Here is a 5,012-nt window from a genome sequence, read left to right on the forward strand (position 1 = left end):
AAATCCTGCAGCCATTCTTCGTATGTTTTAGTCTCCAGGCCTTTGATCATCTTAGTTGCTCTTCTCTGAATTTTTTCCAAACTCTCAACATCTTTTTTGTAGTATGGTGACCAAAATTGGCTGCGGTATTCCAGGTGTGGTCTTACTAGGGTTTTATAAAATGGTACTAATACTTCACGTGTTCTTGATTCTATGCCTCTGTTTATACAACCCAGGATTGTATTAGCTTTTTTTGGCTGCTGCTGCACTCTGCTGGCTCATAGTCAAGTGATTGTCCATTAGGATGCCAAAGTCCCTCTCACAGTTACTGTTTTTAAGCCAGGTCTTGTCCAGTCTGTACTTGTACCTTTGATTTTTCCTGCCTAAATGTAAAACTTTGCTTTTCTCCACATTGAAACTCATTTTGTTGGATAGGGCCCATTGTTCAAGTTTGTCAAGATCTTTTTGGATCCTGAATTTGTCTTCTGGGGTGTTGGCTACTCCTGACAGTTTGGTGTCATCTGCGAATTTGATGTTCCCCTTCAATTCCCTCATCTAAGTCATTGATGAAGATATTGAAGAGTACTGGGCCTAAGACAGAACCTTGTGGTACCCCACTGCTTACTTCTCTCCATGTGGATGTGATGACATTGAGGACTACTCATTGAGTACGGTTTGCCAGTCAGCTACAGATCCATCTGGAGGTGATGTTGTCCATTTCACCTTTTTCTAGCTTACCAAGGAGTAGATTGTGGTCTACTTTATCAAAGGCCTTACTAAAATCTAAGTATACTACGTCCACAGCATTTCACTGGTCTACTAATTTAGTCACTTTATCAAAGAATGAAATAAGATTGGTTTGGCATGATCTGTTTTTAACAAATCCATGCTGGCTACTGGTTATATCGTAGTTTGCTTCTAGTTGTTTGCAATCTGTTTTTTGATTATCTTTTCTAGGATCTTCCCAGGTATTGATGTTAAACTGATTGGCCTGTAGTTTCCTGGGTCCATTTTTTCCCCTTTCTTGAAGATGGGAACCACATTAGCCCTTTTCAAATCTTCAGGTACTTCCCTGGTGCTCCAGGATTTATGAAAGATATGGTGCAATGGTTCTGAGATAACATTTGCCAACTCCTTCAAAACTCTGGGATGTAATCTGTCAGGTCCCGGTGATTTATATTCATCAACGTCAGATAGGTGTTCTCTTACCATTTTCTTGTTTATTTTAATTTTTGTTTCTAGTTTGTCTTTTTCAGTGGGTTTTTTTTTTTGTATGTTAGGCTATGGTTTCTTTTTGTGTGAAGACTGATGCAAGGAATGAGTTGAGCAGCTCTGCTTTCTCACTGTTGCTTGTTATTTCCTTGCCATCTTCTCTCTTTAGTGAGCCTACAGTTTCTTGACTTTTTTCTTGTTATGCCTATCCGTGGGTATGTTTCCTGCATCTCCTTATTGTTGTTTGAGTTTTTCTTTTTTCTCATTACTGCCTATCCCATTGTTTGATTTGTTTTCTTGGGATTTGTGATTGTTTTTGGGTTCTAGAGATTCTGAAGATTGGTCACCCTTCCCTCTCAATTTTAGTTTAAAGCTCTCCTGATGAGTTGGGACAGTCTTTTTTCAAGCACGTTTTCCCCTGTTTTCGTGAGGTGCAGCCCTTGCCAAGAATCCTTTGCATGGGAAATGCAGTCCATGATCCAGGAAACCAAAGTTTTCCTGGCGACACCAACCCTTTAATTAATGGTTTATTTCTAGAATTCTTTTTCCCCTCCATGGGTGTTGGCCTTTCATTGGGAGTACTGATGAGAACACTACTTATGCTCCTAGCTTCTTAACATTATTGCCTAATTATTTTGTTAGGTTCTTAGCCACATCTTTGATTTTTGCTCCAGGGAGACAACATACTTCTCTGGATTATACGTCCAGTCTGCAGATGGATGATTCTGTTCCTTTAAAGATAGAATCTCCTATTACCAACACTCGCCTTCCTTTTTCTGTTTATCTCATATGTGTTTGTGATATAACTTTTTTAGGGATATTTGAAGTGACTTTTTAAGGGATATTTGAAGTGATCTTTTTAGGGATATTTGAAGTTGTTTCTTTGCTAGGCATCTGTGTGTTTTCTTTGAGGGGGAGGTTGTGAGTCTGCATGTTTCCATCTAAGGGGAGAAATCGATTGCTCAGTTTTAATGGGGCTGCTTCCGGTTGGGTTGGATTGGGTAGAAGAGGTTTGTTAGTTGTATGCTGCTTCTTTCTTTGGGCATAAGCAGAACATGGAACATGTATTGCATGCCACAATAGTGTCAGTCACCTGTTCCCATGAGTTTGTTATTTGAAAATCCTTCTTTTTGGTTGGTGGATGTGCTTTGCTGTTAGCCTTGTTTCTAGCTTCTCTGTTCAACCAGGTTTTCTTGAGCAGGGTCCTCCACTGCTCCGCTTCCCCTGTCATGCTGCCTCACTGTTGAGAAACATTGTTATAGAGATTAGGTCTGTGCAAAGAATTCAGACTGGAATTTTTGCAAAGCATGTTGTGTGAGCAAAGTCTCCTTCCTTTAAGCATTAACACAGCTGCCTCCTCCAGGAGACTGGGCTCCTTTGAAGGCTGACCACTATCAGAACATGGGTGACTGTGTACAGTTACTTCTTTTTGCTGGGAACTCAGTGGAAGTGTTGCCTGTAGATTTTTAAGAATCTAAGCTAGACCACAATTCATCCAACTTGCCTAGAATGGCAATTGATAAGGGATATTAGATGCTGTAGGGCAGGGGTGTCAAACTTGCAATGTCACATGGCATGTCATGGTGTATCGTGACTTTTTTGCCATTACCAGCAATGGGGTGGACACGGTTTTGCTATGATGCATCCAGCCCACGGGCCAGCAGTTTCACACCCCTGCTGTAGGGGGATATGATGGATCAGGGGTTAAAGACATTTAGTTTGTCAGCTGGAAATATGACAGCACAGATTTGAGACCTGAACACTGCACAATGGGGTGCGCTCCTGTTACTTGTCCCAGCTCCTGTCAACCTAGCAGTTCAAAAGCATGCAAATGCCAGTAGATAAATAGGTTCCATTTGGTGAGAGGTTTACAGCGTTCCCTGCACCTCAGCACATAGTCATGCTGGCCACACGATCATGAAATGTCTTTGGATAATGCTACCTCCCTTGGCTAAGAAGCAGAGATGAGCACCACTCCCTAGAGTCAGACACAAGTGGACAGGGGAAACCTTTACCTTTAGATATTTAAAGGCAAGCCAGAGACAGATTCGAAGCAGGTTGGAATCGCTTGGCTTATACCTGTTTGGAAAAGTTACAATCATCCACATTTTTAGTGTATAGCCTTAGTTGAAGGACTATAGCTCCATCCTTAGTGATTCTGTGCAGATTCCTTTTGAGAAGAAATTGATAGCTGGTGTCCTGAATTATTATAAGCAGCAAATAAACAGGAACCAAGGGAAAATATCTGCCTGGTTGATAGATACTGTAAGCACCAAGTCTTAGTCCAGTATTACTCAACCTTGGCAACTTAGAGATGTGTGGACTTCAACTCCCAGAATTCTCCAGTGCTGTTGTTAAGGTTTAGAAACACTGCTCTAATGGGTTTTCTAAATGATCATTATCTTCCCTTCACAAGTGAACAGAGGAAAGTTTTACCTTTATTAGAAGCTATAGGTCAGCAATGTTCGGGGGGGGAGGGAGAGACATGCTCCCTGATGGTGTGTTTATCAAGAATGTTCACCACTCTACAAAACCTGTTGTTTAGCAGATGCATGCATAATTTTGAGAGCCCATCGATCACATTAAGTCTTTGAATAATGTATAGGCAGCAGGCTCAACTTCAAAAGGTGAGCAGACCTAAAAACACACACACGTCCTAAACTACATTTTGCTTCATTTGAACATAAATAATTTTTTGTTAAAAGAAATCAATTAACTGAATCGCAATTGCCATTATCTTTTCATTATATTAAAGGTTAAATTGGAAAGGAATTGAGGCTACATAAGTGACTTTAGGGGGGATTCTCTTTCAGAATGGGTGGACCCCCATCAACAGTGCCCCCATATTATCCAATAGCCTGCAGCATTCTCTGAACTGTAGTCTGATTTAGGGAGATCATTTTTCTCATTTCTGAAAAAAACAAAGTGTGCATGGCTCAAGCTTAATAAAAGGGACTTCTGATTTTGTTGGTTTGCATTTTGTCTTGAAAACATTAGAATGATCTCAAGCCTTAACTTTTGGTGATTGCATGCTGCTGCCCTGTTAGTGGTACATCATGGGTTCTTTTAAACTATACCCCAATCACTGGGCTCCAAAACCCCAGTGAGCCAACACAAGCACTTACTGCTCACTATTCTTCCCCAATTCTTCTACCCAGCTTCTACTTCTGCTCCTCTCTTACCACTCCTTGAGAGTCTTACTGCTAGAGAACAGTGTCTCCTTATTTGCCTTAGGCTGCTTCAGGCTTTATTTCCATAAACAGCCACAAATCACCCTACCTCTCACTTCAACACCACCATACCTAGCTGCCTCTCTGCTCAGCTTTTGTAGCCACCGGTTGCTGTGCTGGCTAGGGAGACACCTTAAAGGGACAGGGCATTGGCAACTCAAGAGCTGGCCTTATTGCAAGATGGCTGCCCTCTCTCATGGTGCAACATGTTTTTTTCAGATACCTTTTTTCAGGATATATTTTTAAGTTCTAGGCAAAGGTTTGGGATGCCTAGGTAGAAACACTCCCCCCCCCACACACACAAGAACTAATCAGGGCTGCCTGTGCTTGGCTTACCAGAATACCCAAAGTGAACTAGCTGCTACCAATACCCGAGGCATATTTTTCCTTCTTGAAAGCGAACGCAGTGAGAACTTTTTTTGCACTGCTTTTATTTTTAATACTGTAATATGGGTGTGCCTGAATTTTTTGGGAACATCTGTAAGGTATCTGCTTTTACATCTTCTGCAGGTTTTACGCTCCCATGGCCGTGCTCAGCTCTAAACAGAGTTTGTGCTTATAGAGCAAGTCAGACTCTAATCATGTCTTTAA

Source organism: Protobothrops mucrosquamatus, unplaced genomic scaffold, assembly GCF_001527695.2.
Source record: "Protobothrops mucrosquamatus isolate PMUCROS unplaced genomic scaffold, P.Mucros_1.0 scaffold376, whole genome shotgun sequence".
Taxonomy (NCBI): domain Eukaryota; kingdom Metazoa; phylum Chordata; class Lepidosauria; order Squamata; family Viperidae; genus Protobothrops; species Protobothrops mucrosquamatus.